Source organism: Mustela lutreola, chromosome 16 (assembly GCF_030435805.1).
Source record: "Mustela lutreola isolate mMusLut2 chromosome 16, mMusLut2.pri, whole genome shotgun sequence".
NCBI classification, from domain to species: Eukaryota; Metazoa; Chordata; class Mammalia; order Carnivora; family Mustelidae; genus Mustela; species Mustela lutreola.
Genome location: NC_081305.1, coordinates 43,304,388 through 43,321,174, shown reverse-complemented (window position 1 = coordinate 43,321,174; position 16,787 = coordinate 43,304,388). Strand labels below are relative to the sequence as shown.

Below are 16,787 nucleotides of genomic sequence, written 5' to 3'. Positions count from 1 at the left end.
AATTTCTCCACCCATTGTCAGGCTCAAACTTACAACCCTGAGATCATGAGTGACATGCCCTACCAACTAAGCCAGCCAGTTGCTCCCAAGCTGATATTGTTTTAAAATGGTTAAATCAAAAGTAGGCAAAATAGCTGTATAAAATGTGGGAATAAACACCGGTAGACTCAATTAAATGAGATCAAAGTGTTGCCTATGTGGGGCAGGAAGGATGGAGCAAATAAAACTATAATCCTATTTCACATTAAAAAAAAAAAAGTCTTTTATTTATTTAATGTCTACACCCCACGTGGGACTCGAACTCATAATCCTGAGATCAAGAGTTGTACACTGCTCTGACTGAGCCAGCCAGGTACCCCCTATTTCACTTTTAAAGGCCCCAATTCGTTATATCTACAGAGATGTCCTTGACTTGAGCCTTTCAACTTGAACTGACCTATAATTGTACAGTAACTATAGACTTTGCTCTTTTTATCTGGTTGCAATGGAGTTTCACATGGCTAAACAAAGTACACATAGATTTAGTGAAAAAAAGGAAAATAGGCCAGAAAACAGTCATTTTTGCTTTGAAATCTGCTTTACTGCAGTATTTTGATGATTGATACTATCATTTCTAGATACAGAAACTGTTACTGCCATCAATTTCAGTTTTCCTTTCCTTTCCTTTCATTATGCCTGAAATAAGTGGCACCAAAGCTCTTTTGTGAAGAGCTGTTTTCTTGTCCTCCCTTGGAACTTTTTATTTTATAATTGCTTCCTGTCCACTAAGTGGAAATCTTCCATGTGATCCTAATCTGTCTTGTCCCTCTCAAAATTTTAGCTTCATTTTTTCTTTTTTTGAAAGATTTTATCTTAAAGATTTTATTTTTAAGCAATCTTTTAGAAATTTATTTATTTATTTATTTGACAGAGAGAGAGAGAGAGAGAGAGGGGAACGCAAGCAGGAGGAATGGGAGAGGGAGAAGCAGGCTTCCTGCTGAGCAGGGACCCTGATGCACCCAAAGTGGGGCTCAAACTTACAAACCTGAGATCATAGTCCCATGCTCTATGGACTGAGCCAGCCGGTGCCTCTCCTGAATTTCTTATAAACCATTGCAAGAACTGACTCTGGTAGTACATTATCCCTCATATCAATGCTATAATTTACATAATTAGAAAACAAAAGCCCTCAACCTTTATGCCATATGTAAAAACTCACTCAAACTGAAACAAAGACCTCAAATAAGTGTTAAAACTATTCATATACAAAGAAAAAATGGTAGACTTCATCAAAATTAAAAACTAATGCCCTTCAGGGGTGCCTGGGTGGCTCAGTCCTTAAGTGTCTGCCTTCGGCTCAGGTCATGATCCCAGAGTCCCAGGGTCCTGGGATCGAGCCCCAAATAGGGCTCTCTGCTCAGTGGGAAGCCTGCTTCTCCCTCTTCCACTCCCTCTGCTTGTGTTCCCTCTCTCATTGTGTCTCTCTCTGTCAAATAAATAAAAATCTTAAAAACAAACAAACTAATGCCCTTCAAAAACACAGTTAACAAAAAACTCAAAAAGATAAACAATCTAGTTTTTAAAATGGGCAAAAGACTAGAACAGACATTTTACAACATCAGATATATGGATGAAGTATATTAGACGTTCATTTTAACTAGTGATCAGAAATGCCTATTAAAATCCCAGTAAGGGGTGCCAGCAAGGTTTAGTGGGTTAAGTGTCTGCCTTTTGCTCAAGTCATGACCTCAGGATTCTGGGATCAAGTCCCATCTCAGTCTCCCTGATCAGCGGGGAGTCTGCTTGTCACTATGCCCCTACCCCCTGTTCATTCTCCCTCTGTCTCTCTCTCCAATAAATAAATAAAATCTTAAAAAAACAAAAAAACAACTCAGTGAGATCCATTACACACCCACTAATATGGCTAAAGCTAAAAAACTACCAAACCAAGTGTGAGACTGTGAAGCAACTAGAACTCTGAATGATGGGAGTAGTAGGTGGGGATGAAAAATAGTTCAACTACTTTGGAGCACAATCTGAGAGTGTTTTTTAAAGTTAAATATACACTTACTATTCTATGTACCAATCCCACTCCTAGTCATTTACTTAAGAAAAATTAATATGAATGTTTGCACAAAGACTTAATATGTTCATAACGGCATTATTCATAATAGCCCAAAATGGAAATAATCTAAATGTTTATCAACTGATGGATAGACAAATTATGTCCATACTTATAATAATAGCAATAAAAAGGAATGAAATATTAATCTATACAATATGAAGTAATTTCAAAAAAGTTAAATTAAATGTTAACGATTAAGCAGTACATGACCACATTTATATTGAAATTCTAGAAATAGCAAGCTATTGTACATAAAGCCAATTAGTGATCACCAGGGATTGGGGGGGCATGGTTCAACTGCAAAAGGGTACAAAGAACTGTTGATGAATCTGTTCTGCATGTTTGTTTCGGTGTACGTTTTTTGACTATACAATTACCAAATTTATCAAATAATATACTTTTATGGTAACTTTTATGTAAATTAAACCTCAATAAAGCTGAAAATATAAATCCATACTTGAAGCTCTGTAACAATCACTGATTATTTAATAATCATTTTGCTTGTGCTTAAGGACTGCAGATCCAAAGGATAAAATACTGGCCTTTCTCTCAATGAGCTCTAATGTGTGTCTTAAACATGAAGTAGAAATATAAAAGAGTATGTAGTTAGGATCCTGTTGCTCTGGAAGCTATAATATGATATGGGAGTAGAGAGATTAGAGAGACTGGGCTGAAAGTGATAATGATACATTTTATTTTATTTATTATTATTATTTTTTTAAGATTTTATTTATTTATTTGACAGACAGAGATCACAAGTAGGCAGAGAGGCAGGCAGAGAGAGAGAGAGAGAAGAGGAAGCAGGCTCTCTGCGGAGCAGACAACCCGATGTGGGTCTCGATCCCAGGACACTGGGTTCATGACCTGAGCCAAAGGCAGAGGCTTTAACCCACTGAGCCACCCAGGCGTCCCGATAATGATACATTTTAATAAAAAATGAAGTTCAAGGGGAAACCATGGATAGGACTTTGATAGATGGATTACTGCACAATCAAAGACAAAGATACGGGGCGCCTGGGTGGCTCAGTGGGTTAAGGCCTCTGCCTTCGGCTCAGGTCATGATCCCAGAGTCCTGGAATCGAGCCCCACATCGGGCTCTCTGCAGAGAGCCTGCTTCCTCCTCTCTCTCTGCCTGCCTCTCTGCCTACTTGTGATCTCTGTCTGTCAAATAAATAAATAAACAAAATCTTTAAAAAAAAAAAAAAAGACAGGGCGCCTGGGTGGCTCAGTGGGTTAAGCCGCTGCCTTCGGCTCAGGTCATGATCTCAGGGTCCTGGGATCGAGTCCCGCATCGGGCTCTCTGCTCAGCAGGGAGCCTGCTTCCTCCTCTCTCTCTGCCTGCCTTTCTGCCTACTTGTGTTCTCTGTCAAATAAATAAATAAAATCTTAAAAAAAAAAAAAAAAAGACAAAGATGCAATTTCATATATATGATGGGAAGGTAAGAAGAATGCGGCTGATCCTGTTTAAAACTAGAATAATAATCGCAATCACCAACTGTGTGGTAAAGAGAGGAGGGAGACTGAAAACATACTAATGTATAAAATACATATAACTCCTTAGCGGGGGCTAAAGAAATGAAGGATGAAGACTAAGAAAGTTACAAATGTAAAGGCAACCAAGAGAATATTATAAAATAATAAAATATAATAAGCTTTCCAAATTTTCAGAAGGAAAGACATTTATATCCAAGACAAGGAAATCAAAGATACTATAGTAAAGGATAAAAAAGATGAGGTCAAATTTAAAATAGAATGCATAATATTAAATATGAGAACCAATACTAACCATATTGTTCCTCTCAATAAATACAACTAAAATAAAAAGAACTATTAAAAAAACTATAGGGGTCCCTGGGTGGCTCAGTGGGTTAAGCCTCTGCCTTTGGCTCAGGTCACGATCCCAGGGTCCTGGGATTGAGCCCCACATCAGGCTCTCTGCTCAGCGGGGAGCCTGCTTCCCCCTCTCTCTGCCTGCCTCTCTGCCTACTTGTGATCTCTCTCGTCAAATAAATAAATAAAATCTTTCAAAGAAAAAAAATCTTCAAAGAAAAAAAAGGGAAAAGAAAACAGGAATAACATCTTGATAACTAAAACTCCTTGAAGTTTTATAGGGATGACATCAATATACTTCATACATATTGATCAGAATTGAGTTTTTCATACTGTAAATTTTTTTTTTTTAAAGATTTTATTTATTTATCAGAGAGAGAGAGGGGGAGAGAGCGAGCACAGGCAGACAGAATGGCAGGCAGAGGCAGAGGGAGAAGCAGGCTCCCTGCCGAGCAAGGAGCCCGATGCGGGACTCGATCCCAGAATGCTGGGATCATGACCTGAGCCGAAGGCAGCCGCTTAACCAACTGAGCCACCCAGGTGTCCCAATACTGTAAATTTTTTTTAAAGATTTATTTTAGAGAGCAAAACAGAGCGAGCTAAGGGGGAAAGAAAGAGTGAGAATCTTAAGTTGGCTCTTTACTGAGTGTGGAGCCCAACGCAGGGCTCGAACTCACCACAAGATCAAGATCTGAGCCAACATCAAGAGTCGGACCCTTAACTGACCTAGCCACCCAGGTGCCCCTCATACTGTAAAATTCTGAACTGAACTAAGCAACATCATCTGAAAACTAGGCAAAATGGTTCTTTCAATAGCATTTAACTTGTGGTTTAAAAATATTTTCAAAATAGAAATCAAGATAATCTAATGCTAAGCAAACTACTTTTGTGCTGTTATGTCTGATCTGGGTAGTCGCAGCAGAAATCCTATGGTCTACAAAGCCTTACATATTTACTATCTGGACCTTTACAGAAAAAGTTTATTGACCTCTTGGCCCTATATGATGATTTCTTCCTCCTCCACCTGGCTGTGAACCAGGAATGCACTGTTGATCCTGTTTCAACCACAAGTGAATGATAAAAGAGACAACCTGGAAGAAATCTTGATCCTTAAAGAACCGCAAAGACCAAAGCGACCATGCAGCTCTTCACTACTCACCACCTTAACTGTTATATGACCAGGAAATCAATTCTTACATTCCTTAAAGCAGTACATTTAGGGTTTATTATAGTCACTTAGCTTTACCATGACTGATACACTTTTTAGTCGCATGCTTTACAATATCATGTATCTGCCGATGCCTGGCTCAACTCAAGCATTTGTGGTAGCAGAAAGTAGTCACAGACAATAAAAAAATGAATGGACAAGATGCACCGTAGATGGCCATGTTTCGATATTCACAAAAGCACGTACTAGTATATAGTTTGCCAACCCCTGCTCTAACAGGTCACCATTTCCACAGAGCATGTTTTTATTTTTTTTTAAAGATTTTATTTATTTATTTGGCAGACCGAGATCACAAGTGGGCAGAGAAGCAGGCAGAGAGAAAGAGGAGGAAGCAGGCTCCCCACTAAGCAGAGACCCCCAACTTGGGGCTCGATTCCATTATGCTGGGATCATAACCTGAGCTGAAGGCAGAGGCCCCAACCCACTGAGCACCCCTAAGGCACCCCTCCACATAATATAGTTAAGAGTTTGCTTGACATTTGTGCATTCTGATATAATATTTTGAAAATATTTAAACACTAGTCTGGACCTCTTCCCTCAACTGATTCACATATCCACTCTCCACTCAAAATCTGCACTTGGATATCTAACAGGGGTCTGTTTTACCCTGCCCCAGACCAAACTCCTGTTCTCCCAAATGAACTCCCTCTAAATTCTTCTCATCTCATTAAATAGCAACCTCATTTTCCCAGTTGCTCAAGCCTTGAACAACTGTCTCCTAGATCACATACCTATTACATCTCCACATCCTGTTGGCTTTATCTTCAAAATATGGTTAGGATCTGGCCATTTCTCATAATCCTCACTCACTAGGACCACCAAAGTGTAAGCCACATCATGCCTTGACTGGACTATTTAACAGGCTCCTCATTGTTCTTTCTACTTTTGCCTTCACCTCTTTGTAACTCTTCTCAACACAGCAACAGCTGTTTATTCTTGTCACAGTTAAATCATGTTATTGTTCTGCTTGAAAGCCTCCTTGTATACTCATAAACACATTTAGAAGAATACACAGTTAATAGTGGCTGCTTCTGGGGAACAGAAAAGGAGAAGTAAGGGCCAGGATTGAGAAGATATATCCATTATTTTACTTTTCTATTGAGTATATGTATTGGATATTTTAAAATTTATTTTTTTTAAAGATTTTATTTATTTGATAGAGATCACAAGTAGGCAGAGAAGCAGGCAGAGAGAGAGGAGGAAGCAGGCTCCCTGATGAGCAGAGAGCCCAATGCAGGGCTCGATTCCAGGACCTTGGGATCATGACCTGAGCAGATGGCAGAGGCTTTAACCTATGGAGCCACCCAGGCGCCCCTGTATTGGATTTTAAAGAGAATATTATTACTTATTTTTAAAAGTAACAGAGAGGTGAATTCATAGGATGTCAGGACAAATTTCTGAGCCTGCTTATATTGTCAAAAAGGAAGAGGGGGAGAAATGTTGTGCTATGATAGCTGGAGGTAGGAAGAGAATAAGAAATAGGATAGGGGAACCTGGGTGGCTCAGTCATTAAGTGTCTGCCTTCGGCACAGGTCATGATCCCAGCGTCCTGGGATCAGGCCCCACATAGGGCTCCCTGCTCAGTGGGAAGCCTGCTTCTCCCTCTCCCACTGCCTCTGCTTGTGTTCCCTCTCTCGCTGTGTCTCTCTTTGTCAAATAAATAAATAAATAAATAAATAAAATCTCTATTTATTTAAATTAAATAAATTAATTTTAAAAAACAAAATAGGATAAGAGGGTAAAATTCAACTCTGAGAAATATAACAATGGAAGTAGGGAGAAATGACAGAAAGTTAAATTTTATTAGAATTTTTTTTTTCTAAGAGAGAAAGAGCAAGCAGGGGATGGGCGGGGAGAGGGAGAGAGAGGAAACTCCCTCCCAGGCAGGCTCCATGTCCAGCATGGAGTCCAATGCTGGTCCTATCCCATGACCCTGAGATCATAACCCGAGCCAAAATCAAGAGTTGGATGATCAACCGCCTAAGCTGCCAAGGCATCTGTAGTAAGTTTAATTTTAAAGAAAAGAATCTACATGCTAAGATTTGACAGATACAGATCTTGTAATCCTTGGCAAGATGACTGAATGCTTAAGGGAAGGAGTCTAGATATCTAAAGAGAAGTAAAAAATGAAGAATGTTAGTGAAAGGGAGAACACAACGTGTAAGTTGTAAAATTTATCAAACTGAGACTATAAATGAAGAGGCTGGCATCCAGAAGAGAGGTTAGAGGGGCAACCAGTCCCCTAGAATCTGAGAGAAAAAAAGCACTGATAAGCAAGTGTATCTGGAAATGTTATTTAGATATCTAAAGAATTTCAGCAATTGTTACTCCAAAAGATAAGGGCTGATAAGACAATGGCCTCAAAAAAATTTTCAGAGGTTGCAGGTTGAGTAACTCTAATGAGCCTTTATCCCATTGATACCTGGTGGGTTCTTTCTTACTCACCTGGATAGCACCTCCTTCACATTTCTCTCTCAGACATCCATTGATCTTGTTAAACTGGCACCTTAAACTTCCAACACAGTGACACAGGACTTGGACATTATTGTTGAGGGTCAAAGCAGCATCCCATAATTCAGGTTGAGGCCATAGGACTCCTGGAAGTTTTAAAGGACAAGGCAAGTGCAGTTCCTGTGGATGCACGAGGAAGAGGGCCTGTGAAAAAGAACAAAGTAATAATGACTCTTTGGCTGAGAAGCTGGTGCATACGCATACATGTGTGCACATGGAAAAATAGAGTATTTATACTCTGCATCCCAGGCCAAAGCCATCATGCCATTTAAAGGCCCCACACAGAGGTGCCTGGATGGCTCATTCGATTAAGCACCAGCCTTCAGCTCAGGTCATGATCTCAGAGTCCTGGAATTGAGTCTACATCGGGCTCCCTGCTCTTTGGGGAGCCTGCTTCTTCCTCTCCCTCTGTCCCTTCCCCCTGCTTGTGTGTGTGTGTGCTCTCTAATAAATAAATAAATTTTTTTTTAAAAAAGGCTCCACACATTTCAGAAATGGGAAACATCATTTTCAGGGATTTAGGTGATACAGAGAAATTACAAGACTGAGTTGTTAAGAGTTCTACAGAATTACAACCTTAACAGGTATCTTGGAATAGGTACCACTTGTGGCCTTGCTCCTGACTGAATAGTCACAGTTTTGATCATTTTCCCCTATAAAAACACTGTTCTCATAAATCTGAAGTCATCAACCTTAAATGATATGGATAAAATGTAAAGGAAGTTATTCATGTATTCTTCATGATCAGAGCTCTTAAAATTTTTAGCTGCCTAATACTTTACCTAGGTTATATGTTACTCTAGGAGGAATTAAATATTATAAATGCTCTGTAATTACATGGTCCTTCACTGATTCAGCAAACATACATATTTATCATTTATTTTGTGTAAGAAATCTGGGCCTCCAATTTGTAATGGGTTATGACAGACAAGAATCAGACTTACTCAAAAGCTCTTCCCTTACTCAAATATAAAAGGCTTCGAATCTGGCTGGACAGTGTTATGAACTGACAAAACAGATAATACAAAGGGGAACTGGATGGAGGCAGGAGATATCAGTGCTAACATTTTGGGCATAAAGAGTTTGAAGTTCCTGGGCAACATAAAGGTGGAGCTGTCCATTAGTTAATTTGGCTATATGAGTAAGTAGCTCAGGATTTGGCTCAAACAGGAATGGACATTTGTTAGTCACCTAACACGTGAGGCCAAAGCAATGGAATTTTGTTCATAGAGGGCTAATAAATAATATATATATATATATATATATCTCAAAGTGAGAAAATTAGGAACACTAATAATTAAACAGAAACAAAAGTTGCTAATAGAGCTTTTTTTGAGGGAATGGTTATTCCTTGGTTTTGACTGGAATTATTCAAATGAGTAGTATATTGGAAGTCAAGGAAACATTCAAAAATGAGACAATGCTAAACAACTGAAAAGTAATGGAGTGAACACAGAAACCTCATTTCTCCATTCCAGTTAAAAATGGGAATCTACAAAGAGGCAAGCAAAAATGTGTTTCTAACCCTTGCCCTAGCTGTTCCATTTCCCTCCTCATCAACCTTTTTTATTTTCTGTGTAAACTTCAGAAGTTTTTTTATGCAACTAGAAATACACATTCTTATTCCCACTTAATAAAAAGGTAGTATATTACATATTACCAAAGAGGCACTTAGCTTTCTTCACGAAACAAAATAACCTTGCAGACTTTTAAAATCTAAGATATAACATGTATTTCCATTTGCTCAAGTCGTCTTTTGGGTTTAGTGTTATATGGATTTTATATATTTCTTGTTTATCCCAAGGTGCTTCGTCTGATTTGTTGCTATTGTAAATAAAGTACTGTCTTCATAAATATTACTGATTACTTTTTGTATATACCAAAGATATTATTTGTGCATATTTGAGTTTTTGTACCGTGATACTTTTTCATTTTATTGAAAGTTATGTTAAGTGTGATAGAATACTGAAAGAAAGTGTCGTTCTCGATAGAAGAAAATTTGTTTCATTACATTTACAAAGGCCATTTGGTCTGGTGAAAACCTGGTCAAATTACGAGTCACTGCCATGTCGCTAAGAAACAAAGAGGTCTTAAATCAGTTACTTGTTATCTATGCACCAAAGACAGGATAACATCCTTCACAATTCTGTGCTGTCTACACTACTAGAAACTAGCTCTTAAAGCTCCTCCTTAGTCCAGGGCTTCTCAAAGCTGCCTCAACAAAGTTCCTCCAAAGAATTACGAAAAGTCCATGCACAGGGGGAGTCTAGTAATTCAGTAACAAGTTTTTCGGAAATATTTACTTTTAAAAATTGTTAATCCTGATTTTGTTTCCTACTCCACAATGAGCCTGCCTTTATATAAAAATTGCTTTAAAAATTATTCTCTCTTGATGTCTTAGCTATTTTCCTTTCTTTCAGAAAAATGGATACTCCGGAAAGATACGTCTTTATCATTATTTTAGAAACGAGAAAAGTGAGATTGAGGTTGCTACCCCATAAAGCTCACCATGCCATCCATCCTCACAAACTTGGAACCACACAATTCTCACGCCAGTTATACCCCTACAACCTTCTCCCACCCTCCATAACCCACCCGCGAACTCGCCCCAGTTTCCTCCTGTGCCCCTGCCCCCATCCGCGCAGGCTTTGAACACTGCTCACGTCACAGAAAGCGATTCCTCCCCTTCAGCTACCCCAGCCCTATCGCGGGTTATAAGAACCCTCCCCGACAGCCTCCCTAACCGGATTCTGAGCCCAGAACCCCAGGCCCCACGCCCAGATCTGCGCCTTGCGAGGCCGAAACCGCACTCACCCGCAGACAAAGACGACTATGGCGAGCCACAAAGTCTGCGCCTGCGCACTCCTTGGGCTGGCTAGCACTCCCAGAGGTCTCCTGGGCTCCGCCGGGCTCAGTACCGGACAGAAACTGTCGGTATTGGCCGGTCCTCCGCTTTTCTGACTACAGACTACATTTCCCATAAGTTCCAGGGGTTCGAGCGCGCTTTTCGCGCTTTTTTTCCTGCGCCAGTTTGTGGGACTGTCTCCATGAGTCAGAGGACGCAGTTTAATAATCTACGTCTTTTAACTCTACCTTTGGGAGAGGGCAGTGGTGTGCCTTGGGGTTTAATAAACTCAGTCCAAGCATGTCGGGCTCACTCCAAGTAGGAGCCAAGGTGTAAGACCGAAACATTTCCGGGCGCAGTTCAGGGTGGGCGAGGGTCGGGCGGACTCTCCCGCACGACTCAAGCCCGCTACCTTCTCCATAGCTAGTGCGGAGCTTAACTACTTTTCCCAGGAGGCATTGCGCGTCCATCGCTCCTCCCCACAGGGAGGCGGGCGGCTTTGAGCTGAGCGGTATTTAGACTCGAGCTGCGGTCTTTCAGCTGCGCGCTTTGGCCACAAATACGTTGCAGAGGAGGCAGGGGTTGAAAAAAGCCCAGAGCCTGGCGCCGGGACCGAGACTGGGTGTTAAGTAAGTCTGTTAGGGCAGAAGGGGCTGAGGAGGGGCGGTGGTGTAATTTTGTGACTGTCAAGTGATGTGTGTATTGTGCGACTGTGAATGTGTGTGATACCGTGTGTGCGGGGGTGGATTAGCGTATCATAACGCTGTGAGTCCCCGTGGTATGATTGTTCATGTGTGACCGTGTGTAACACTGTGGTTGGGGGTTACCTGTGACTGTGTTCCCTGTAGTGGTTATGCCCTTGTGACTGTGTGACCTGGTATTCCACTTTTTGTGCTAGCATAATGAGCTGTGTGACTGAGCCGCCGTGGGTATTGTAACTGTGGAGCGCCGTGTGGGAAGGGAAGGGAGGGTGTTGTGACGCAGGGTGTGATTTGTGTCTAGTAGTGGGTGTGCAACTGAGCAGCACTGTGTGAATTTGGGGAGATTGTGTTGGTGACTGTGTCACACATAATCATATATGGGAGCAAAAACAAGAAGGCTCTGGCCCTTGACGGTGAAGGCCTTGACTCTTCTCTCTGACCCTGAGATTGATTTGGAAGCTCTGGTTTCCTCTCATGGCTAGGGGTGACGTGTGGCAGGTGTAACCAGTTGACTTTCTCATCCGGGCCCCTAGAACGGTCTGCTGTCTCCTTCCCCGTCTCTATCCTTCTCCAAAAAAGGTCTCCGTTGGAGGAGGAAATAATTGTTGTGACAATTAAAACTTAGGTTTAAGGTGACTTAGTATTTTCTCTTTATCTCCGAAATGCTTTATTTTTTCAGACTTGATTTTTTTTCTTTCTTGGTGAAGGCCTAACAAAGACCCATCAAGTTACCTGAAACCTTTTTTTTTTAAAGATTTTATTTATTTATTTGACAGAGATTACAAGTAGGCAGAGAGGCAGGCAGAGAGAGAGGGGGAAGCAGGCTCCCTGCTGAGCAGAGAGCCCAATGCGGGGCTCCATCCCAAGACCCTGGGATCATGACCTGACCTGAAACGAAGGCAGAGGCTTTAACCCACTGAGCCACCCAGGCGCTCCTACCTGAAACCTCTTGTTTCTCTTAGAAAATATTTTCCTTGCACTCCCAATTTTTTAAAATTAATATAGCTAATAGTACATTTTTATTTATTTTAAAAGATTTATGAGAGAGAAAGAGAGAGAGAGAGAGAGCGCGCAAGTGCGCACAAATCACAAATGGGGGAGGGAGAGGGGCAGCGGGAGAGAAAGAGAGTCTCAAGCCTACTCTCGTTTTTTGCGTGGAGCAGGAGGCAAGGTTGGATCCTGGATCCTGAGACCAAGACGGAGGGAAACCAAGAGTGGGTTGCTTAGCAGACTGAGCAACCCTGGCCCACACAAATAGTACATTTTATTGAGTGCTGAGTATATTGGTTGTACTTATATACATATATAAACATGTAGATTCATATACACACATATATCCATATTTTCGTTTAAGTGGTACTGTAACATCACATAATTGAAAAGTCTTTGAGAATGTAGTTTTTTTATTATAATCTCATGGGGGCGCTTATCACACATGCACTCCTTAATTCCCATCACCTGTTTCCAACAATTTATTCTCCTCTTCCCCCACCCAAACCTCTTACTCTCTGGTAACCGTCAGTTTCTTGTTTATAGTTAATATTCTGTTTCTTGGCTTGTGTTTGTTTTTCCCCTTTGCTCACTTAAACTCCACATATGAGTGAAATCGTATGGTATTTGTCTATAACTTATTTCACTTAGCATTACACTCTCTAGCTCCCTCCATGTCCTTGCAAATGGCAAGATTTCATTCTTTTATTGTGGTGGAATAATAATTCATTGTATGAATTATTCTTTTTCCTTTCACAATCAGTGGACACTTGGGCTTCTTTCATATCCTGGCTATTTTTTTTTTAAGATTTTATTTATTTATTTGACAGACAGATTACAAGTAGGCAGAGAAGCAGGCGGCGGGGGGTGGGGGGTGGGGGGGGCGGGAGAGGGGGGAGGAGGCTCCCTGCTGTGCAGAGAGCTGGATGCGGGACTCAGTCCCAGGACCCTGGATCATGACCTGACCAGAAGGCAGAGGCTTAACCCACTGAGCAAGCCAGGTGCCCCATATCTTGGCTATTTTAAGTAATGGAGCTATAAACATAGAGATGCATGTATCCCTTTGAATTAATGTTTTTGTGTTCTTTGGGTAAATACCCAGTAGTGTGATTTCGAGATCAGATAGTAGGGTAGTTCCGTTTTTAATTTTTTGAGGAAGCTCCATACTGTTTTCCACAGTGGCTGCACTAGTTTGCGTTCCCACAAAAGTGCGCAAGTGTTCCTTTTTCTCCACATCCTTACCAATAGCTGTTGTTTTTCGTGTTGTTGATTTCAGCCATTCTGTGAGGTGAGATCATGTAGTTTTGATTTGTATTTCTCTGATGTGGTGTTGGACATCCTTTCATGTGTCTGTTGGCCATCTGTATATCTTTGGAGAAATGTCTGTTTATGTTTTCTGCCCACTTTTTCTTAGATTGTTTTTTGGGTGTTGAATTTAATAAGTTCTTTATATATTTTGGAAACTAACTCTTTATTGGATATGTCATTTGCAAGTATCTTCTCCCATTCCATAGGCTGCTTTTGGTTTTGTTGATTGTTTCCTTCACAGTGCAGAAGCTTTTTTATTTTGATGGAATCCCAATAGTTTATTTTTGCTTTTGTTTCCATTGCCTCAGGATACCTATCTAGAAAAAAGTTGCCATGGCCCCAGTGTTCGAGAAATTACTTCCTGTCTTATTTTCGGCGATTTTTATGATTTCAGGTGTTACATTAAGGTCTTTAATCCATTTTGAATTTATTTTTGCGTATGATGCAAGGAAGTGGTCCAGTTTCACCCTTTTGCATGTTGCCGTCCAGTTTTCCCATACTTGTTTTTTGAAGAGAATTCCCATTGAATATTCTTTCCTGCTTTGTCAAAGATTAATTTACCATTTAGTTGTCGGTTCTATTCTGTCATTTCTATTCTAATCTATATGTCTGTTTTTGCACCAGTATTATATTGTTTTGATTACTACAGCTTTGTAATAAATATAATATGAAGTCAGGAATTGTAATGCCTCCAGCTTTGCTTTTCTTTATCAAGATTGCTTTGGCTATTCATGGTCTTTTGTAGTTCCTTACAACTTTAGGATTGTTCTACTTCTTTGAAAAATGCTGTTGGCTGCTTCATTATTGGTGGGTAGATATGCAACAGGTTTTTATAGGTTTATTTTGTATCCTGACACTTTACTCAATTCATTTATCAGTTCTAGCAGTTTTTTGATGGAGTGTTTTGGGTTTTCTACACATTGTATCCTGTCACCTGCAAATACTGAAAGTTGTACTTCTTCCTTACTGATTTGGATGCCTTTTATTTCTTGCTGTCTGATTGCTGTAGCTAGGACTTCAGTTGCTATGTTAAATAAAAGTGAGAGTAGACATTCTTATCTTATTCCTGACTTTACAGGAAAGGCTCTCAGTTTTTCCTCACTGAGGATAATGTTAGTTGTGGGTTTTTTGTATATAGCCTTTATTATGTTGAGGTATATTCTAATACTACTTTTTTGAGGGTTTTTATCATGAATGGGTATTGTACTTTTGTCAAGTGCTTTTTCTGCATCTATTGACATGGTTATATGGTTCTTATCCTTTTTTCTATTGATATGTGATGTATCGGGTATCATTTGCAAATATTGAACCAGCCTTGCAACCCAGGAATAAATCCCCCTTCATCAGGGTGAATGATTTTTTTTTTTTAATGTATTGTTGGTTTCAGTTTGCTAGTATTTTGTTGAAGATTTTTGCATCTCTGCTCATCAGAGATACTGGTCTGTAGTCCCCTTTCTTTATGGTGTCTTTATCTGGTTTTGATACTAGTAATGCTGGCCTCATGGAATGAATTTGGAGGTTTTCCTTCCTCTTTTTTTTTTTTTTAATAGTTTGAGAATAAATATTAAATCTTTATAAATGTTTAGTAGAATTTGCCTGTGAGGCCATCTGGTCTTGGGCTTTGGTTTGTTGGAAGTTTTTGATTATTGCTTCTGTCCAAATTTTCTTCCTGCATCAGTTTTGGTAGGTTATATGTTTCTAGGAATTTATCCATTTCTTCTACAATGTTCAGTTTGTTGGCATGTAGTTTTTCATAATCTCTTGCATTTCTGTGGTGTTGGTTGTTTTCCTTTCTCGTTTGTGTTTTTATTTGGTCCTTTCTCTTTCTTTCTTGATAAATCTGGCTAGAGGCTTATCAATTTTATTGATATTTTCAAAGAACCAGCTCCTGGTTTCATTCATCTGTTCTAATGTGGTTTTTATATTTTTGTTTTTTAGTTTCTATACCATTTATTTCTGTTCTAATCTTTATTATTTCCTTCCTTTTGCTGGTTTTAGGTTTTGTTTATTGTTCTTTAGCTCCTTTAGGTTATGTTAGCTTCTAAGCTTATGTTGAGATTTTTCTTGCTCCTTGAGGTAGGCCAGTGTTAGTATAAACTTCCCTCTTAGAACCACTTTTGCTGCATCTCAAAGGTTTCAAACCATTGTGTTTTAATTTTTATTTGTTTCCATGTATTTTTTTATTCTTCTATTTCCTGGTTGACCCATTCATTGTTTAGTAGCACGTTATTTAGTCTCCATGTGTTTGTGGTATTTCCATATATTTTTCTTGTGGTTGAATTCTAGTTTCACAGTGTTGTGGTCAGAAAAGATGCATGGTTACAACTTCATTCAATCTTTTTTTTATTTTTAAGATTTATTTTTTATTTGGGAGAGAGATAAAAAGAGAGTACAAGCAGGGGGAAGGGCAGAGGGAGAGGGAGGGAGAATTCCAAGCAACATTTCTGTTGAGCCCAGAGCCCACAACGGGGCTCAGTCCTACAATCCATGGGATCATGACCTGAGCTGAAACACTCAACTGAGCCATCCAGGTCCCCCCAACTTCATTCAGTCTTTTGGAATTTGTTGAGGTTTGTTTTTTGGCCTAATATGTGATTTTGAAAGACCCGCGGATCCCCTTACCCAAGAATCCAACACTGCCACTGGATGCAAACAGCAAGAGGTTTATTGTCACGCAGGTACCGGCGGGTGGTCGGCAGCTCCAGCTAACCGAGCACCCCCGGCTGGGGTAGTGCAGGATTTTTATGGACAAACAAGCTTCAGGAGGGGCTGAGCTGACTGATTGATAGTTTGAACAGGCATACTTGGCGTCAGTGGAGTGGATCAGGGGACCCACGTGCGAAAGCAGACAAAGCAATCTTACAGAAGCAGAACTGGCCGATTAGCCCACGCATGCGAATGAAAGCACTATCAGGATATTGAAGGCCTGGTTACTATCAAGCCAAGGCCACTTTCTCTCTAATGAGGCACTAACATAAAGACAATTGGGAGTCTCCTGGTGGAATGTTACATTCCTGCTATCAAATGTCCTTGTTAGTGAGATTTAGGTCTTAAAAGAAATTTAACTTTATTTACTTTTCCTTCTACCTCCATCTCCTTCGGTTTTTTTATGGAGGGGAGGGTGACGTTAGGGCTTGAGGAACTGAGTTATGTATCTTTGGAAATTGGGCTATTGATAAGGTAACTTCTTTGCTGTAAATCTCAAGGACATTTATAAACCAAGAGAGACTCCTGCCTTGCAGGACTATGATCTCTGCAAGATAACCATTT

General features: G+C 40.1%; 1 protein-coding gene and 2 long non-coding RNA genes across 3 annotated transcripts in view; 2 read left to right on the top strand and 1 right to left on the bottom strand.

The window, feature by feature from the left end:
- LOC131817833 (uncharacterized) overlaps window positions 1-5,304 on the top strand; it is a 35,400-nt gene extending 30,096 nt beyond the window's left edge. The window contains exon 3 of the long non-coding RNA XR_009348593.1: window positions 4,908-5,304. This is a non-coding gene — a long non-coding RNA (uncharacterized LOC131817833). The remainder of the gene's footprint in view (window positions 1-4,907) is intronic.
- LOC131817823 (zinc finger protein 260) overlaps window positions 1-10,252 on the bottom strand; it is a 98,273-nt gene extending 88,021 nt beyond the window's left edge. The window contains exons 1-2 of the mRNA XM_059151551.1: window positions 10,182-10,252; window positions 7,608-7,817 (exon numbers count right to left, since the gene is read on the bottom strand). The gene's annotated coding sequence lies outside the window, so the exon portion shown is untranslated. The remainder of the gene's footprint in view (window positions 1-7,607; window positions 7,818-10,181) is intronic.
- Window positions 10,253-10,920: 668 nt separating this feature from the next.
- LOC131817832 (uncharacterized) overlaps window positions 10,921-16,787 on the top strand; it is a 69,716-nt gene continuing 63,849 nt past the window's right edge. The window contains exon 1 of the long non-coding RNA XR_009348592.1: window positions 10,921-11,147. This is a non-coding gene — a long non-coding RNA (uncharacterized LOC131817832). The remainder of the gene's footprint in view (window positions 11,148-16,787) is intronic.